Source organism: Muntiacus reevesi, chromosome 3 (genome assembly GCF_963930625.1).
Source record: "Muntiacus reevesi chromosome 3, mMunRee1.1, whole genome shotgun sequence".
Taxonomy (NCBI): domain Eukaryota; kingdom Metazoa; phylum Chordata; class Mammalia; order Artiodactyla; family Cervidae; genus Muntiacus; species Muntiacus reevesi.
Window position 1 is genome coordinate 96,860,085 of NC_089251.1, and position 21,031 is coordinate 96,881,115.

A 21,031-nucleotide genomic window follows, 5' to 3' on the forward strand; every position below is an offset into this window, starting at 1 on the left:
TTCCAGGGTTTCCAGCATGGTCAGTCCCTGACTTGTGCGCTCCCGGGGCGGGGAGCGCAGAGCCGGGCGGGGCCTCCCGGAGGCCAGGACAGCTCCGTGACCCAAGCGGGAGGCGCGCCGGGCTCGGGGTTCACGGCTGGCGGCGCGATGCGAAAGGCGGGCCCGCGCCGCGCTCCTCTCTGCCCCCGCGAGCGAGACGGTCATGTGCCACGGAGGCGCGGTCGCTGCGGGCCGGCCGGGGACGGCAGGGGCTCGGCGCCCGCGGTTCAGCATCGCCCGGGGCAGTGCTCCACGCGGGCGCCAGCGCCGCGCTGGGCGGAGCGCGAGCAGCCGCGGGCGGGGCGGGTCGGGGCGGGGCCTGGGAGCGCGCCGGCCGCCGGAGGGGGAGGGGCGGGGCGGGGCGGAGCCGCGGCGCGCGCGCCCGCCGGGGGGGAGGGGCGGAGCAGGCGCCGAGCGCGCGCAGGCCGGCCGCCGCGAGCGTGGGGCGAGCGTGGACCGCGGCGCGGCGGTGCGACTCCTTCGCCGGCCCTCCTCCCCGCCCACGGCGAGGGCACCGTGCGGCGGCGCCGGGGCCCGCGAGGCCGGAGGAGGCGGCCGTGCCCGGGCATGGTGGTCTGGGGCAGGGCTGAAGGTGAGCGACCCCGGGCCGGCGGCGCGGGTGGGGGCGGGGTGGGAGCGGCCCCGCGTCGCCCGGCGCGGCGGCCTGAGGCGGGGCGGGGGCGGGCGCGTCGGCCCGGGCCCCGCGGCCGTTGGTCTCGCGGCCTGGGCGGCCCGCGGCGCCCGAAGCGCGGCAGCTGCCGGGTTATGTAACGCGTGACCTCCCCTTCCCCCTCCGCCATGGCGCGGCCGGCCCGCCGTCGCCGCCCGCGCTCGGCCGCCTGCGGAGGCGCCGCGCCGACGACCCGCGCCGGCGGCCCTCTCCGCCGCGCCCCGCGCCGGCCCCGCTCGGACCGCGCCGCAAACTCCCGGCTGCTGCGCCGGCGCCGCGCCGGCTCTTCAGCCCCGCGCCATTCATTCGTGCGCGCGGGCGGCCGCGCTCGGAGCGGCGCGGGCTGGCGGCCGGGGCCCCGCGCCGGACCCTCCACCCGGCCTCCCGCCGTGGCGTCTCCCCTCCGCCCCGCGGGACCTGGGAATCGGCGTCTGACTCCCCGAAGACAGTTTTTACTCACTTGTTTTTCCTGGTTACTTATCTGTTGCCTTAATAGGCGGGCACCTGTCCCCAACTGTCCTGACAAGCGCCCCTCGCCCACTGCACTCCTTGTGAAATGATTCAGCACCTGTGTGGCGGGAGAGGGGCATTTCCCTACACGTTTCCCTGCTCTTACAGCCGAAACTGAGTTGGGAAAGAAATGTTAGTGTATCACGCCCTAGTTGACCCCCCCCACCCGCCTCTGGTTTAAAAAAAAAAAAAGATTGCAGGTGTTGAGTCTACTGTAATTTCTGCCTTCCGCCTGTTTTCAGGTCACGTCCAGCGTAGAGATGGTATCATTTAAATGAGCATAACTAGACTAGCGCGTACCATAAAAGAGCTTGTAACTAGCTGGTAAGGAGTTTATGTAATTCTGATTCTTAATTCTGTCTGTCTGCCAAGCCTGTCCACTATAGTCTGCGAGAATTAGCCTTTTCCTCTTCAGTGTGCAACGTAGGTAACCTTATGTACCGTCTACCTGCTTTCCAAACTTCCATCTCTGCTTTTGCACATAGGCTCGTCTTAGCCGGAGCGGGTGCTGCTAGAGCGTTGCCCCCTCCCTGTACTTCTTAGACTCTGGGAAGCTCACCTGTGTGTGTTACTGGCTCAGTCGTGTCCGACTCTTTGCGACCCCATGGACTGTAGCCCGCCAGACTCCTCTGTCCGTGGAATTCTCCAGGCAAGAATACTGGAGTGGGTTGCCATTCCCTTCTCCAGGGAAGCTCACCTAGAGTCCCTCTTTTTCCAGCAATCCTTCCCTGATCTAGAAGGCTCTTCATTCACTCCTTAGGCTCTTTGCCACTTCTCAGGTATTATTGATGATTTTCTTTTTATTTGCTTCCTGTCTTTATCTGTAGGTCTTTTGAGGGCAGAATCTGTACCAGACTTCTCAGAGAGCATTCATTACTCCTACTTCATGGTAAACGATTGATATTTAAGATTTTTTTTTTAAAGGTGGGGAATCTTTATGATTAATTTCTTTGAAATCTCAAGCAGAAAATACTTTTTCAAAATAATGTATTTGAATATGTAAGATCACTTCATCTTCTGCACTCCCAACTTCAAAACTCAGATTCTTCATAAAAGAAACCCAGCCCCACCAACAACAAGGTAGTCAGTAATAAGAAGCCAGAAAGACTACATGTGATATATATTTTATAGTCCTGTCTTTGATAGCTGCTGTAGTAGAAAGATAAGAACTTCAGAGTTAGATGTAGGCTTAAATCCTGGCTCTGCTTGTTATTACGTGGACAGTTTAAGTTATTGATCTCTCGGATTTTTTTTTTCCTCTCATTTGTGCAATGAAGACTTCACTTTGTACCTGGGGTATTTGAGGATTAAATGAGTTCTTAAATGTAGGGCATCTAGTGAGTCCATGGTACACAGTGGCTCCCTAAGTACGGGTTGTTCCCTTTGGAGTACTTTATTGCGGTCCACAACCTGTTAACAGTATGCTCAGGGATGTGCTGAGACGAAGTGTGAGAAGAAGGCTGATCAGAAGAGCTGCCACTTCTTGTCTCCAAGTAAATGAACAAGCCCTGAACTAAAGAGCAGTAAAGCTGTTTCTGCTTCTCAGGAATGTATGGTGTGTGTGGCATATGATAAATCATAAGAGTATGTTTGTAAGTGAAGGAAATACCTTTTAACCTTATTTTCCTCCTATAACAGTACCCACTAAAGCATTAACATGGATATTTTAGAAAACTGATTTTTTTTTCCCCCAAAAAAGTCAGGAACAGGGGATGAGGAAGGAGGACTATTTTAAGAAAGTCTTTTTCAGGGATGAGTAGGTTGCATGCTCTTTTTTTAATGTCTACTGGGGATTTCCCTGGTGGTCCAGTGGTTAAGATTCCAAGCTTCCACTGCAGGGGCCGTGGGTTTGATCCCTGGTCAGGGATCTAAGATCCCACATGCCGCATGGCCAAAAAATTAAAAAATAAAAAGAATCACTTTTAGTGTCTACTGATAAAGAATACATGGATCCTCATCTTAGTTCAGGTATCTCAGATGGTTGTGACGGTGCCTTCCCCCGTGACCCTGTTTTTCTGGGTCTTACTGACCAATCCCAAAGTAACAAGAGTAGTCTTTTTAAAAACATAAATCACACCATCATTCTTCTTGATCAAAATCTTCCAAAAGCTTCCTGTTACCCTTAGAATTGAATCAGAACTTTTTGCCGTTTCTTGAACAAATCACGCTATTCCTGTTTTAGGGATGTTATACCTTCTGTTCTTTAAGTTGGCCTGCCTCTTCCTCCTGGTGGTGATCTTGCCTTCCGTTTGCTGCTTAGATGTCATCACATCAAAATGATCCCTTCTCTCACCCCTAAAATGAAGCGAGCCCCTCTCTCTGTCACTTTCGATTCATTTTGTTTTTTTCTCTCTTCCTGGCATTTATTATGAGGTAAGATAACGTTCTTCATGTATCCATTTCCCCCATAAGACTTGTTTCTTCCAAGACCTCTTCTCCCCTGGAGGGCAGAGGCCTTGTCTGACTTGTTCATGGCTCTGTCCCTGGTGCTTAGAAGGGTGCTTGGCACACAGTAGGCGCTCAGTTAAACTTGTTAATGAATGAGTGGTATATAGTTGATGTAAACATTAGTTCTGGAGTCAAGACAGCCTGGCTTCTACCATTTACTGATTGCGTGGCTTTGGGCAAGGGAATATCTTTTGATGCCTTAGTTTGCCTTCCCCGTAAGATGGGATAGTAATACCTACTTTATAGGATTATGGTAAGAATATAATCAAGTTAATATATATAAAGTGCTTAGAAGGGGCTGTTTCACAGTTTTGAAAGCCAGTACTTGAAATTAGCTTTGAGTATTCACTTAGGACTTTTGTGTTTTTGCATGAGATAAAAATGCAGTTCATCGAGTTTTATCTTTATTTTGCTGAATTTTTCTGGCTACCAAAGTTATATTTATGGAACTCCCATTTAAAATAAATACATTTTGTGGATGTCTAGAATGAATTTAAAAAATAAACTGCTGAGAATGGTGACGAGTATTTGGTCTTTAGGTGTAAGTCAGCTTTATTCTTAGATCTGTGGAAGATGCTAAGAGTGATTATCTCAACAGTCGTCCACTGGAGTGGCTTTTATATCTTTTCCTTTGAAGTTCAGCTGGAGATGTGATTGTGGTGATGAAAGGACTTGCTGGAGGCTGAAGACAGGAAAATCCTTGAGATCCAGTTGAAGTACAAGTCTTGTAGTTGGGAAAGGGGAGATTTTCACCATGTTTAGTATGTTCAGTTTCTGCCTTCTTTCATGATGGGTTCCACACCCGAAAAATGTGGGTAGTTCTTAGGTAGAGCTTATAGCGTGCACAGTCGTGTCTGTCTCTTTGCAACCCCATGTACTGTATGGACTTTATAACCGCCAGGCTTCTCTGTCCCTGGAATTCTGTAGGCAAGAATACTGGAGCAGGTAGTCATTCTCTCCAGAGGATCTTCCTGACCCAGGGATTGAACCTGTGTCTCTTGCATCTCCTGCATTAGCAGGTGGATTCTTTACCACTGAGCCACTTGTGAAGCCTCGATACTATACTGAAAGTGAAAAACAGAATGGTTGTGAGTGTATCAGTGGTCCATCCTCAGGACTGGGTGACTAATTGGGAAATGTGGATCCCAACCCAGCACCACCAGAGTATCACACGGGAGAGGTCAGAAGGGCAGGTTTGGTTTCTGTTGAGTGTGTGTCACTTTGGTATCACCAGAAAGTCGAAAAATTGTAAATGAAAGCATTCTGAGTTAGGGACCATCTGCACCATACTTAAATGTCTGTGTTTTATAAGTGTGAAACATTTTAATAGGTTGATGATATGCAGAATTATTAAGTCATTAACAATAAGGCAAAGCATCATGTGTGTCCTGGTAGGTCAGCTCTGTAAGTTTGAAAAGGCTTTGCATGTCATAGATTGTATCAGATTTAGGAAAACGTGACAAGTTTGAAAAGGCTTTGCATGTCATAGATTGTATCAGATTTAGGAAAACGTGACTGTCTTTAAAGTTGCTTAAGGCTAAAATAAAATAGATTTCAGATGGCAAGTAAATACATGTGTTTCTGTTGATTGTGGTGCAGACCTTTGTTATTTTTGTTTTTAGTAAAGAGGGATACATTGGTGTAGAACATTTTTACGCCATGGTAAGCTTTAATGATTTTTGACATCACTTTGTGGCATTTTTAAAATTTGAAGAATATCTAAATTCTAAGTTGCTGACTTCTCAACACTTAAGTAGATTCAGAACGCCAGTGCTAGAATGAACCCTGAAGGTTCTGTAGGCCATGGCCCTGTATTTTCCTGGAGAAAAAATGAGACCCAGAGAATTATTCGATGATAGAGAGGAGAAATAGAACTAGAATCTAGTTTTGTTGGGATATTTTTTGTGTCTTTAAACTCTAAAGCCATTTTTCTCTGATACTCTAAATTTCCCCCTTCATTACCCAAAGACCAGTGTATGCTTAGTATCTTAGGTTCAAGAGGGTAGAGCTGAATGTTCTGGGATGGTTTGAGAAACTTTTTAAAGACCAATATGGTCTTATCCTTAAATTAAAAGATTAGTTGGGGATGGGCATAAAGTTGATTATGATGTAAATAGTTTTTGCTTGAGCCCAGTATATGAGTAGGCAAAATGTTGCTTATTGTTCTCAATCATGCCTGATCAGAATCAAGGCTAAAATGAGCTTTTGGGAGGTTTAATCAGAGTGTAATAGCTGAATTTCACATTTTTAAACTTCATCATTTCTATACTTGAGATTTAAAATGCTTTTCATTGAATTTCTCAGTTTTATCTTATAGTAAACTTTATTTCTATGTAACTTATTGGCTATTTATTGATATTTTAAGCCTGTTAGAAATTTAAGCTGAACAATCATGAATTTTAAAAATATTTTAATAATTTCTTCTCTAATTTTTTTGAGCACATAACCAAAAAAGTCCCTTTTTGTAATGCTTTAGGCCTTAAAAGGGCATCCCTGGTAGCTCAAGATGGGGAGACCTGGGTTTGACCCCTGGATTGGTAAGATCCACTGGAGAAGGGCATGGCAACCCACTCCAGTATTCTTGCCTGGAGAATCCCCATGGACAGAGGAGCCTGGTGGGCTACAGTCCATGGAGTCACAAAGAGTCAGACACGACTGAGCAACTAAACACAGGCCTTAAAAAGTGCTTTCACTCGACTTTTTCTCATTTAGCCTCTGTTAAGTCCTGAGACGAGGGGCAGGGCTCTGTGTCCTGCTTTATGTGCACCGTGTGGTTTTGGCTCTTAACAGCCCAGCGCTGGGGCAGCCATCCCGGTGCCACAGGTTAAGGGCATCAGCCTCCCCTTTTTTCAGGTGCCAGCTGCAGGCTTTGGGGCTTGCAGGCCCCCGGCACTTGTGGCCACCTGACCCCATATTTGGGAGTTCCCACTGCCCCCTCAGATTTGATTGTTTGTTAGAATGACTCACAGCACTCAGGAAGGTGCTGTACTTAGAATTAACATTGTTACAAAGGATACAAACCAGCATCTTCCAAATGAAGAGAGACGTGGAGACCCGGTGCTTCCGTGTTCAGGACTCACCCTCCTGCCCCCTCAGTTTATGATTACCAGGGACGCTTACCTGCGTCTCAGAGTCCAGAGGTCTTACTGGGTTTTTATTACATTGGCACGATTGATTGAATCATGGACCACAAGGCCGAATTTCATCTGCAGACCCCTCTTCCAGGAGGTCAGGCTGATGGCCTGTGGCTCAGAGCCAAGCCTCTAATCACTTGGTTGGCCTTGCCAGCGTGGCCTCCCCGTCTTGAAATAAGGGGCCACCTGGGAGTCACCTGTTTGTATAAAAGACGTGGTCCTGGGGTCCGCCGTGGGTAACAGAGACTGCTGTCAGTTGTGAAATTCCAGGGGTTTAGAGTCTCCCAGGAACCTGGGACAAAGGCCAGCCAGATTCTTTCTTACAGACAGTAGCTCAGGAAGTGTGGACAGATGCCCTCTTGTCACAGCTCAGTCTTGGACACAGCTCTGCAGCGGTGACTTGGAGATCTCCAGTGTACTAGAAATGGGAGCGGGTTGCCTTTGAATGTATTTATGTGTGTAGAAAGATTGCCTTCTGTTGAAAATAGCATTTTCTCTTATGGAAATAATGGCATTTGAAACCTGGGTTCATTTGAGTTAAATACTTTATTTATATAAATTGTGTTGTAGGTAGGGTTATAAACTACATGCCTTTTGGTATTTTAAAAGCATGGTAATTTTAACTGTTAAAAAGTTTACTCTTGGTTTCTTTTTGAATTTGTAATTTTAAACTTAGGTTATTACTATTGTTAACTGAAAAGAGACCTAAATCTATGACATGGGATTCTTGTTACTGAGGTGGAGGTGGTGGTGGTAGAGTTGTAAAATCTTGTAGCCACTTAGTTGGCACTTTGAATTTTAGATCTTGAGTTGAAGTTGCTAGATTTACAGTGTTGAAGGTTAATTTTTTGGCATATTATTTATGCCCAATGGAACATCTTATTTCTGATTGTCCCTTAAAGGTTATTATATCCTCTTGGAGCTCACTGAGGGTTTCTCAGAAATAGAATCTGTTAATGCAGGCATAGAACCTAAATAAATTGTCTTGAGGAAGACTTCTAGTGTCTTATGATGAATATAGTAGCTTGGTAAAATGTCCTGTCATCCTAGAAAGTAGTGGAGTTGTTTTTGGTTGCTTTTAACATAGGGAATTCTTGTCACAAAGCAAGAGAAAAGAGGCCAGAAAGTAATGCAGTGGCTGATTCTTAAGCACTCTATTTTCACTTGCAGTTGCATTAACATAAGGATTTGTGAGAGAAGAGGTTTGTGACAGATGGAACTGATAGCAGTTCTAGACTAGAGTGGGTTTGACCTTATTTTTGAATTGCGGTTTCTCAGGAGGATTTGTTTCTAGTGTGTGTCGCCATGTCTGCTTTATGAGTTCGGAGCTCTAATGCTTTGTGTGGGCGGCAAACATGAGCTCTTCGTGTAGAGGAGGCTCGGTAGCTGGAACCTCGCCCCTGTGTGCAACCGTTACCTCCCCCATCATTGATACTCACAGGTTCAGTGGTTCAGATGGTAAAGAACCTGCCTGTCAGTGCAGGAGACCAGGGTTCGATCCCTGGGTCAGGAAGATCCCCTGGAGAGGGGCATGGCAACCCACTCCAGCATTCTTGCCTAGAGAATCCCATGGACAGAGGAGCCTGATGGGCTACAATCCATGAGGTCACAAAGAGTTGGACATGACTGAGCGACTAACTTTTTCTTTCCCTCACTTTCACAAAGGAAGGTTCAGACTTATGACTTTGAGGGCCTACTGTTAATATTCCCTTACCTGCCTTGTTAGTTCATCTATCACTGGCTCTGTCCATGTGTCAGGCCCAGACTGTTGGCCTTGAACACATTTTTTTTTTTCTTCTTCTTGAAATCACTCTTTAATTCCCCTCTACCTGTTAAAATCTTATTCATTGCCCTCAGCTCAGATCTGCCTCTTCAGTGAGTTGGATCTAGTCCCCAACGAGAGCGCTACCTACTGCTGTCTTCCTGGGTGTCTGTTGCTTTTTGTCGGTGCTGCTACTGTTGTCGCCAGTATTGCAGGTCTGTGCAAATCCTTCTTCTCTAAAAGATAATTTTGAATTGTGGTTTATACTTTATTCATCTTGAAAACTGCAAATTACAGTAAATATTCAGTGATTATGGAGTAAACTATTGGATCAGACCTGGAATTTGCGGGGAGAGGGAGAAGGCGAAGGACAGGAAAGATCTTGTTACCCATAATCTAATCCAGACCTCCTCTTGCTGAGCTGCATTTACTCTGTGGTGAAGTTCTTTCACTGGTGCAAATGGTACCGACATCCTTTCTCCTCCGTGGACTCCGTCTCATCACCTCTGAGCTGCGCTTGCACTCGTCTCTGTCCTCTGACCACCCTAGGTGCACTGTAGGAAAGCTGGTGGCTTTCAAAGCCCGTGCCTCACACCAGCACACGTTCCCTGGGAGCTTTTCAGAAATTCAGGTACCCAACCACACTCCTGACCTACCTACAGGGTGAGGAGCTTGCAGTTGGGGTCCAGCGTGTGTTTTGACACGCCCTCCAGGAGCTGCTGATGAAGCTCCGGTGTGAGTGCAGGCCACCCTCTTCTCTGACAGGACTCCTTTGTTCTCTGGCTGAATTCTGTCCCTGCCTTCTGCAGTGGCCTTGGGAGTCCTTGATTTCCTGCAACCTTGAACTTCCTCCAGGTGTCCGTTTGGCTTTCCTGTGAGACTGGAGCTTCTCCTTAGTGAAATCACTCCTTCCTGACTCTCTTTTCTAAAATCATATCATCTCCAAAACATTCTTTCCTTTTCCTTTGTAGCTTGATCCCTACTTTTGGACATGCTGACTTTGAGAAGCAGGTGGGACCTCCTAGTGGAGATACTTTAATGAGGGAGGGCATTAGGAAACCAGTTAATGTTGCTACACCCTTGAAAACCAGAGGAGGCAGTTCTTTGTACTTTATTACAACTGTGTGTTCGTTTCCTTTTCTATGGAAATCTGTAATGACAGGGAAGAAAATTATTAGTGATTCTTTTAGAACACTTTGTTTTCAAATGACTGATTTTGTTAGATCAGTCATTTGTGGGGAGAGGGGAATGTATTTTCATTGTTGTGGATAACCAAGAGGATAAGAGAGAAATTTGTTATATCGAATGGTTTGAGATAGAAAATTTGCTTTTAGCAAGATCAGCCTCAAACAGGACATTACAAGTATGTTACCCATTTTCAGTTTGAATATAGATTTCCCCTGCTGACTGAGTGTTCCTGTGAAATCTTTCTTAAGCTGAAATGGCCAAAAGCAAAGAAACAATTACCATAGGACTGTCTTGCCAATGGGTGCAAAATGTAAACTGAGATGGAGTACAGATGCCCACAGACCCAGTGACTCAGTCCATCACAGTGGGGGCTTGATGCTGTGATACGGAGCGTGGTTCCTGGAGAAGGAGCCGGGCAGTGCTTGGGCGCACGCTCCCTTGGTAACAGGCTGCTGCAACACAAGCCAAATGCTGCTTTTGCTTTCCCGTTTTTTTGTAAAAGTGAAAATCCTCTTAGGGTTTCTTTTGGTTAGCAAAAACGTGTACTGATGTAGGTCTTTCATAAGAGTAAAGTGGTGCAAAGTAAACTTTCGAAAAAAGGGGGGCAAAACCTGTATATTCATAAATTTTAATTCTCTCTTATTGCTTGTCTCTATTTCTGTGTAGTTTGTTAATAATTGATTCTCAGTCATAATACCCAAACAATGAAGTGTAGGTACCTTCATTAGGGTGCAGGGTAACATGGTACCAGGGTATAAGGCTGTGGCCGAGACTTAGAGCGCAGTGATGTGGGCGATGACAGAGTATTAACGTTCTCTCCCCTGCAATGGCGGCAGGTCACAGCTGATGGACGACTGCTTCTTTTAGGTCATTGAGGGCCCAGGTTCCTTCTGTTTTCTTAGCCATCCCCTGTCCTTGTTCTGTTGGTTGAAGCTTGGTCACCTCAAAGCTGCATTCCAAAAAAGAGTAAACAACTTCTTTTCAGAAAAATGGCACAGAGTTTTGTATACATTACTCTGCTCTCATCTCGCTGGCCAGAGCTTAGTCACATGGCCACTCCTGGTTTAAAGGAGCTGAGGAAATGGAGCCTTCCTTTGCAGCCCTGCTCACCAGTAAGATGGGTTAGGAGAGGTGTTCTTTTACTAAAAGAAAGAAAGAAGGAATACTGGGAGACTGTTGTCATTCTGGCGCTCCAGAGTTTGGGGGTCCCCAGGACCACCCTCAGGTGCAGGAGCTCACTGGAAGGACTCCGAGTTCTTGGGAGCTGCTGTGGTCATCGTGGTGGTGACTTACTGCAGTGAACAGATGAGGTTAAAGCCAGCCAAGGGCATGGGCCACACGGGGGAGCTCCATGTGGAGCTTTGGCTGCGCCACTGGAGTCTGAGGTGGGGGTGACTTCTGTTAATGACAGTTGACAATACCCAAGAAGTGTTGCCAAGCAGGGCAGCTCACCTAGCGGCCGGGGTTTTTATTGGAGTTTGGTCAGATAGATGAGGTTGACCTTCTGTCTCCAGCCCCCAGAAGGTTAGTGGCGCATGGCCCGAAGCCTCCACCATAAATATTACTGTTAGACTACCTGAAGTGACTGTTAACAAACACCTCAGGTAAAAGGAGACTTTCATCAGCAGGGCAAGCCGGGGCAAAGGCCAGACCTCTCACTGAGCAGGGTTCATTACTCACTGTTAGAGCCACACCTGTGCACAGCCTTTGTTTCCTGGACACATAAACAGAGTAGCACAATACACGTGCTTTCATTGTAAAAGCCTTTTTAATAAATGGATAGATGTATAGAATCATAATCTTTACAAACTGTCAGAGACTAGAGTTTGTCAGGCCCCGCTCTGTCCACAGATGCAGGAACTTCTGAGGGCTTAAGGCCAGAGAAGCAGCTGAAGGGGGCAGTGTTCCTGGGCCTCTGCCGCTCGTGACTGTGGGCGCACAGTGGGGTCTGGGTGCAGGCTGTTCAGGGGGCCTGTTCCTCGGCAGTCCTCTGCCACGTGTCCGGCAGCTACCATTGCTGACCGCCGGGGCGAGTCGAAGCGTCTTGTGTTGTGGAACCATGTTAGGCGGGCTCAGTTCAGTGGGAGTGTTGCTTTCAGAAGTTTGTTACACTAATAGCATTGTTCATTTCTCCATTGGAGATTTGGAGACATACATTTGTACAAGATGACTGTGGTTTTGCACCACAAACCGGCCATGCAGCCTTATCAAACATTTTAGCCCTTTTACCTAGAAGGCTCCTGTGTGTGAAAAAATCGGTACTTGGCCTCCCTATTCCATAGATGTTTTGTCAAGATAAATAGGAGATGTACAGACCTCCTTGGGAAGAGTAAGACACTGGAAGTGCAGTTGTAAGATACAGTAATGTGTTTAAATTTTTAACATTTAAATTTAAATAACAATTTAGCATAACATTTAACATAATATTGTTTAACATTTAACATTTAAAATTCAATGTTAAAAATTTAAGGAATACTGAAGAGGAAATAGTGTCAGTCAACAGGTCATTTTTTTTTTAAGAAGGCGGAAATGTGATAATTTTCCCTTCCGTTTTTTGCTCCCTGTAGTTTCTCAGTTTTCTACAGTAAACATATAGCGCTTTTACGTAGAAGGAAAAACTGTCTTTGAAAATGGACGCCTAGCACAACTGAACACAAGCAATCTGACAAAGCAGTGTATAAACACAGACCATGAATTTGGAGGGTGATAGAGAATGCCTTGAGAAGAGATAGATCAGGTCCACTTCTTGAAAAGTCCTATGTACCCACACGTACAGTTTGTTGTTTAGAGAATGCCTGTATATTGTAGCCACTTCTGTTGGTGGGTTAAATTCTTTGAAGTCTGTGTGTGTGTGGTGTTGATCAGACTGCTATCTTGTAGTACAGGAATTGTTTCATTGCACATTTAAATAACTGATAATAGGAAAATCTTTCACTGTACTGAAGGTGAAGAGACCAGGTTAAAAAAATTTTTTTTAAGAGTTCTGTTAGATTAGGAGTAATATCTGTTCTAAATATCTTGATGTTGTTTCTGTATATTTTTCAAAGGTATTTTAAAGGTATGAAATACATGCTGTGTTAGAATATAAACTGTCAGCTCAATTTAGAATCCCTAAAAGCCAGTATATGGTGAAGACAAAAGAGTGTTACAAAGACATAATAATGCCCTGCACATAGTTATCTGATTTTTGTTTCTAATAACATTGGTGAGAGTCTCTTCAAATTGGCAACCTGACTAATGGGTCTAGAATAAGGTTCTGCTGCACTGGGTTTTGAATTCCAAGAATCTCCATTGTGCTCTCATAACCTCAGTGATGTGAGAATGATCATAGCCTTAGACAATAAGGGTCTCTATGGTTGAACAGAAACAAAATAAAACCTCAAAACAACTCTTTGGTGTTGAAGCCTTTCCCATTTAAGGACAAGCGAGAACCTGTTGGAGCAGCTAGTTAAACTTCGAAGTGACTGTCCCATCTTCTCGTATTGTGAGGACAGTACTCGGTGGTGGGGGTGTTCAGTTGCTTACTCCTGTCCGACTCTTTGCGACCCCATGGACTGCAGCACACCAGGCTTCCCTGTCCTTCACCATCTCCCGGGTGCTCAAACTCATGTCCATTGAGTCAATGATGCCATCCAACCATCTCATCCTCTGTCGTCCCCTTCTCCTCCTGCCTTCAGTCTTTCCCAGCATCAGGGGCTTTTCTGATGAGTGGGCTCTCCACAACAGGTGGCCAAAGTATTGGAGTTTCAGCTTCAACATTAGTCCTTCCAATGAATACCCAGGAGTGATCTCCTTTAGGGACTCTCAAGGGTTTTCTCCAACACCACAGTTCAAAAGCATCAATTCTTCATCACTTAGCCTTCCTTATGGTCCAACTCTCACATCCATACATGACTACTGGAAAAACGATAGCTTTGACTAGATGGACCTTTCTTATCAAAGTGATATCTTTGCCTCTTAATACATTGTCTAGATTGGTCATAGCTTTTCTTCCAAGGAGCAAGCATCTTCTAATTTCATGGCTGCAATCATCATTATCTGCAGTGATTTTGGAGCCCAAGAAAATAAAATCTGTTACTAGTTTCATTGTTTGCCCATATATTTGCCATGAAGTGATGGGACTGGATGCCATGATCTTAGATTTTTGAATGTCAAGTTTTAGGCCAGTTTTTTCACTCTGCTCTTTAACCTTCATCAACAGGCTCTTTAGTTCTTCTTTGCTTTCTGCCATAAGGGTGGTGTCATCTGCATATCTGAGGTTATTGATATTTCTCCTGGCAATCTTGATTCTAGCTTGTGCTTCATCCAGCCTGGCATTTCTCATGATGTACTCCCCACATAAGTTAAATAAGCAGGATGACAATATACAGCCTTGACGTATTCCTTTCCCAATTTTGAACCTGTCTGTTGTTCTATGTCCAGTTCTAACTTGCTTCTTGATAGGCATACAGCTTTCTCAGGAAGCACGTAAGGTGGTCTCATATTCCCATCTCTTTAAGGTGATCCACATAGTCAAAGGTTTTAGCGTGGTCAGTGAAGCAGAAGTAGATGGTTTTCTGGAATTTTGTTGCTTTTTCTACAATCCAACGGATATTGGCAATTTGATCTCTCATTCCTCTGACTCTTCTAAATCCAGCTTGAACATCTGGGAGTACTTGGTTCATGTAGTGTTAAAGCCTAGTTTGGAGAGTTTCGAGCATTACTTTGCTAGCATATGAAATGAGGGCAGTGGTGCAGTAGTTTGAACATCCTTTCACATTGCCCTTTTTTGGGACTGGAATGAAAATTGACCTTTTCCAGTCCTGTGGCCACTACTGAGTTTTCCAACTTTGCTGGCATATTGAGTGCAGCATTTACACAGCATCATCTTTTAGGATTTGAAGTAGCTCAGCTGGAATTCCATCACCTCCACTAGCTTTGTTCATAGTGATGCTTCCTAAGGCCCACTCCACTTTGCACTCCAGGATGTCTGGCTCTAGGTGAGTGATCACACCATTGTGGTTGTCTGGGTCATTAAGATCTTTTTTGTGTAGTTCTGTGTATTTTTTCTACCTCTTATTATCTTCAGCTTCTGTTGAGTCCATACCATTTCTGTCCTTTATTGAGCCCATCTTTGCATGAAATGTTCCCTTGGTATCTCTAATTTTCTTGAAGAGATCTCTAGTCTTTCCCATTCTGTTGTTTTCCTCTATCTCTTTGCATTGATCACTGAGGAAGGCTTTCTTATCTCTCCTTGCTATTCTTTGGAACTCTGCATTCAAATGGGAATATATTTCCTTTTCTCGTTTGCCTTTCACTTCTCTTCTTGTCTCAGCTATTTGTAAGGCCTCCTCAGACAACCATTTTGCCTTTTTGCATTTCTTTTTCTTCGGGATGGTTTTGATCTCCACCTCCTGTGCAGTGTTACAAACCTCTGTCCGTAGTTCTTCAGGCACTCTATGAGATCGAATCCCTTGAATCTTTTTGGCACTTTCGCTGTATAATTGTAAGGGATTTGATTTAGGTCATACCTTAATAGCCCACTTTCTTCCATTTAAGTCTACTTGGCCCTAATTAGTTCTGCCCACTGCCCTCCTGAGGTAAAGAATCCCAGGTATGCTCTGCAGATTTCCCAGAGAAGAAACGCTTCCTCCCAGTGGACATTCTGTTACCCTTCGCTGCAACTTGCCAGTCCCTGAGAACCCAACTGCCTGTGGAGTATTTCCAGTGTTATGGTCTTTCTTTATTTTTAGAAATTTATTTTAAAAAGTTTTAATTGTAGTAAAATACACATAAAATTTTCCATCTTAACCACTTTTAAAGTGTGCCGTTCATTCAGCAGCATTAAGCACCTTCCCATTGTCGTGTAGCCATTTCCACTGTCCGTCTTCCCAGAGTGATTTTCACGGGGATAACTCAAACTGCGCAGTGAGCGGTAGCTCCCCGCTCCCCTCCTCCCCATGTGCTTTCTGTGTCTGTGAATCTGCGCACTCTGGTCGTGTGGCATTTGCCTTTTTGTGACTTGCTTATTTCACTTCACATAGTATCCTCGAGGTTCACCTCTTTTCAGCGTTTGTTGGAATTACCTTCTTTTAAAAAATATTTATTTATTTTTATTTTTGGCTGTGCTGGATTTTCGGTGTCGTACGTGGCCTTTCCTCCAGTTGCGGCAAGCAGGGGCTTCCAGTTGCTGTGTGAGGGCTTTTCATTGTGGTGGCCTCTCTCCTGGACACAGGCTCTGGGTGCGGGCTTCAGTACTTGGGGATCCCAGGTTCTAGGGCAGTTGTGGCTTAGTAGTCGTGGCCCCGAGGCATGTGGGATCTTCCTGGACCAGGGATCAAACTGGTGTCCCCTGCCTCATGAGGCGACTCTAAACCAGTGGACCACCATGGAAGCCCACCTTCATTTTTAAGGCTGAATACTGTTCCACTTTATGTATATCACACTTTGTTTATCCATTCATCTATCAGTGGACACTTGGGTTTCTTTCTTTCTTTTGGGTTTTGAGAATAATGCTGCTATGAACATGGGTGTACAAGTATCTCAATCCTTTTGGTTTTGTACCCAGAAGTGGAATTGTTGGATCATGTGGCAGTGCCGTATCTAATTTTCTGAGGAACCACCATAGCATTTTTCATAATGGCTACACCATTTTATACCATTTACACCATTTCCCACCAATGATGCACAAGGATTCCTGTTTTTTAACATGCTTGTTAACACTTATTTTCTGTTTTTTTGATAGTAGCCATCCTAAAGGGTATGAGATGGTTCTCATTGTGGTTTCAATTTGCATTTCTCTAATGGTTAGTGATGTTAAACATCTTTTCATGGGCTTAATGGCCACTTGTATATTTTCTTTATAAAGAGATGTCTGTGAAAATTTTTTGCCCATTTTTTTAATCCGTGTATTTTTTATTAAGTTGTAGCAGTTCTTCATATACTCTGGTTATTAGTCCCTCTGCAGATAGATGACTAAAATATTTTCTCTCATTCTCTGAGTTGCCTTTTACTCATTTGATTTATCCTTTTGATGCAGATTTTAAAATTTTGGTTTAGTCCAGTTTATTTTTTCTTTTGTTACCTATGCTTTGATGTCATATCCAAGAAATCATTGCCAAATCCAGTGCCATGTAGCTTTTCTCCTATTTTCTTCCAAGAGCTTTCTAGTTTTAGGCCTTCCATTAAAGTCTGATCCACTGTCCATTAATTTTTGTATATGGTGTAAGATAAGGGTCCATTCTTTTGCATGTCGGTGTCTGAACATCCCAACTCCATGTATCAGAAAGATGTGCTTTCCCCCTCTGAATGGTCACAGGGAAGTCCTTTTAAATACACAGGTCCCTGGGGAGGTCGTACTTTAAGCCATTTATCAAGCAGCTTGTTGATTGTCAGCAGAGAATTGACAGCTAACTGAGGTAAAGAAAGAGGCCCTGAAGGAGAAGAGGCATTGCACAGTGACATGGTGAAAGCCACAGGGAAACTCGCTTTATTTTGACCTTGCCTGGTGACGGTCTGGGAGGCCACAGGCTGCTCTCTGCATGTGTGTCAGTCATGGATTCTTATGCTACTGTAATCTGCATATTCATTCATCCGTTGTGTATTCATTTGTATATCTGTATATTCTAGTCCATTTGTCAACTGTTTCTTAAGTAACTACTAAATGAAGATAAGATAAACCTATCCATGTATGTGTGTGCTGTGCTTAGTCACTCAGTCGTGTCCGACTCTTTGCAACCCCGTGGACTGTAGCCCCCCAGGCTCTTCTGTCCATGGGATTCTCCAGGCAGGAATACTGGAGTGGGTTGCCATGCGCTCCTCCAGGGGTCTTCCAAACCCAGGGATCAAACCCAGGTCTCCTGCATTGCAGGCGGATTCTTTATCATCTGAGCCACCAGGGGCTAGAGAAATGAGACTGAATAAAAGCCACTCAATGTCCGTTTCATGACTTAATAGTCAATATACTTGAGGGTTACAAATATGTAACCAGTAGAGTAACATTAATATGTATTTGGGCATTTTCTAGATATGTAGTGGGAATTTTGCTGGTGTGTGCTGAACTATCTAGAATATTAATGATTCTTTAACAAATAGATAAACACCACTTTTGCTTGGATGAACATCATCCTGTGGGGAGATACTAAAACCCACCAGTGATCCTAGGAAAGAAGACAGAACGAAGTTCTTTGCAGTGGTAACTTGACTAGCCTCGTAAGACACGAGTTGGCAGTCCTGAGTGAGCTGACGACAGTGTGCTCCAGCAGGTGTGAAATGGTGTGTCAGTCATTTCAGTATCGTTTTCGTAGGTAGGACCGTGCTGACCCTCTGCATAGTGTTGTGAGTATCCCTGGTAAGAGCATGAGAGAGTCGGGAAATCTTTTGCATCGTGGGCACCCAGGGCTCCTGGGCTCCGGGAGCTGCTCTCCTGTTGGCCTCACACTTGCCTCATCTGGCAGCCGCTGGCATATATAGAGGGCGGGGCTGCACGGTGCCTCCCGTGTGGTCGTTCTGATTTCATTACTTGAAGCCTAAGAGGTGAATTTGGTCTTTCCTGGTAAAGAATCTTCCTGCAACGCAGGAGACGAGATGCAGTTTGGGAGATGCAGGGCTGGGGTTAGAGCTCAAGTCTCGTGTCGCTAAATCTACTGTGTTGTATTATAGACCACAGATAGCTTATTTAAAGGAAAGACGTTTGTATCTTGCTCTATTCAAGCGGTTTCCACATATGTGGTCTCATTTGATTTTCACACTGTGGCCTGGGTAGAGTAGATTTGTATAATAATAGCTAGGGCTCAGTGGTAACGAATCCTCTGCCTGAATGCAGGAGACCCGGGTCCGGATCCTTGGGTCCAGAAGGTCCCCTAGAGGAAGAAATGGCAACCCACTCTAGTATTCTTGCCTGGAGAAGCCCATGGACAGAGGAGCCTGGGGGGCTGCAGTCTATGGGGTCACAGAGTCAGACATGACTGAGCACACACCCCCTCAGTGTTAGAGATCAGGGTACTTTTGCATACATGAATTCATTCTTTATCCATTTTTTTAAACTAAGTTTTAAAAACCCAGAAATTGGCTTCTACATTAATGCTTGAATAAGGCAAGGTTGGATGGTTATTCTAGATTGTACATTACAGTCTCAGCAATGTATAACACTTTCCTCAAGGCCATTGTGTACACTAGATTGGGAACCCAGTCTACAAGTTTCATCTGAAAACCAGAAGGCAGTTTTTATGTACAAGTCTGGCTTAATAACCGAATGGCTTGTTAAAGGGTGTTCTTGAGAGGACATACTGTAATTCAGAAGGTTGCTTGGAACCTAGAGGATATGTTACGTCTGAGGGCTGCTCTCTCTGTCAAGCTGAGGTTCCCATTCTGGGGAAAGTCCTGTTTGGAGAAGCAGATCAGTCCTCTACTGTGGAAGTTCCTTTCCTGATAGAGCTTCTGAGCACAGGCAGATACTCTTTCCCTGGTCCTTATTGGTTAGCAGAAACAGTATCAGTTCACAGCAAAGCGACTTGGCCTTAGCCATTCATACACTTGGATCCATTCTCCCCTAACTCCCCTCTGGTCCAGCTGCCAGGTAACGTTGAGCAGAGTTACAGTGGGTCTTTGTTGATTACCTGTTTTAAATATAGCAGTGTACATGGCTAACTGGATAACTATCCCTTCCCTGGTAAACAAAAGTTCTTTCTCTTTAAGTCTGTGAGTCTCTTCCTGTTTTGTAAAAGTTTCATTTGTATCATTTCTTTTTAGATTCTGCATATAAGGGATGTCATATGATGTTGCTCTTTAATTTTTTATGTTTCATTTCTGAAAATAGTTATTTAATGTGTCTTCTGTAGGGCACAGAGGGGAACTCTAGTAGTCAACTACCCGAACCCCTGGTAGTAAGAGACCCCAATGATATAGTCATTGAGACTCCATCAGAGAGATGGCAGTTGACCAGCGGTCAGTGAAGTCAGAGGCAGAGCCTGGATTAGAAATAAGTCCCTAGTCTTTGATTCATAATCTTTTGATTCGCATGTTCTGACCATTACGCTACAGACAGTATCTGATTGTCATGTGGTTTTACTAAGTCAGTTTCTGACATTGGTTCATGCAGCTCTTTACTGTTTTCCTTGCTGTGTGTGTGTCTATGTTTTTCCTGTATTTTTTATCTTCCATCTGAGAGGATTTTCTTTCTACCTAAGGGACATACTTTCTAATTTTCTTTAGACAACTTTGCTGGTGATATTAACCTCTTTTTATTTGCCTGAAAAAACCTGTATTTTATCTCTCTTGGCTGAATTTTTCTCTGGGTATAGAATTCTGAGCATCATTTCCTTTCAGCACTGTTGTCTTCTGCTTCTGTTGTTTCTGTGGAAAAGACAGCTGTCTCATTACCGTAGTTTGAACGGGATCTCTTTTTCCCACCCATGACAGCTTTTAAGACTTTTTTTTCCTGTCTTTAGTTTTTCATAGTGTTACTATTATATGTTTAGATGTAGGTTCTTTATGTTTTGTTTCTAGTTTGGGACTCATTGAGCCTCTTGAATATGTAGTTTGATATCTTTAATTAGTTTTAGACTATGTTTTAGCCATTGTTTCTTTAAACATAACTTCTCTTTTTCCTCTTTACCCCCACAATTTACTTAAATTAGACTTTCTTATGTATACTCTGTATATCTTTCCCTTCTGTCCATATGCTCCATATCTGGACATTTTACCTGTTCATTACATTCTTAATTTCTAACATTTTATCTTTTCACTTGAGAGTTGCTGTCTAGTTATTTCTGATATTTTCCAGTTCTTTACCAATAGTTTGAAGTTTGTTTTTCCCCTCTTTGAGCAGAGTAAGCATGGTTACTTTAAAGTCTACATTACTTTCCTTTCCTAGAATCTGTGTAGGTCTGTTTATTTTGTTTTTTTCTCTTGGTTCGTGTGATCATTTCTTTGTGTGCCTGGTTATTTTTATGTGCTAGATACTGTATTTGCAAGCTCGTGTGTAGAGATGTATGAAGTTTAGGAAGTTGTCTCCTCAGAGCATCCACATTTCCTTCTGCCAGGCGCCCTGGGGCAGCTGAGGTCACCTGGGTCTGCTCTTAAGGCTGGGATGACCCCGGGCAGGGTGCTCTGGGCTGCCTGCCTCCAGTTGACCCTGACCCTGGGGCCCTCAGCCCAGATGTGAAGAGCTTTGTCCCAGGACGACCCTGAGCCCCGGCTGGCACTCCCTTAGTGCTCACTGTGTATTCTCAGCCAGAGGGGAAGGCCACCCGGTTTGGGGAGGTGATGTGATGCAGCAGGTCTCCTCTGTCAGCTGCCGAG

General features: G+C 44.8%; 1 protein-coding gene across 5 annotated transcripts in view; it reads left to right on the plus strand.

Annotated features, from left to right (window-relative positions):
• The first annotated feature begins 445 nt into the window (after positions 1-445).
• REV1 (REV1 DNA directed polymerase) overlaps positions 446-21,031 on the plus strand; it is an 88,362-nt gene continuing 67,776 nt past the window's right edge. For 4 of the 5 annotated variants that reach the window (XR_010662380.1, XM_065929724.1, XM_065929726.1 and 1 more), the window contains exon 1: positions 446-631. The gene's annotated coding sequence lies outside the window, so the exon portion shown is untranslated. Of the gene's footprint in view, positions 632-2,089; positions 2,109-21,031 lie in introns of those variants that run through there. The other variant, XM_065929725.1, reaches the window with a different exon arrangement.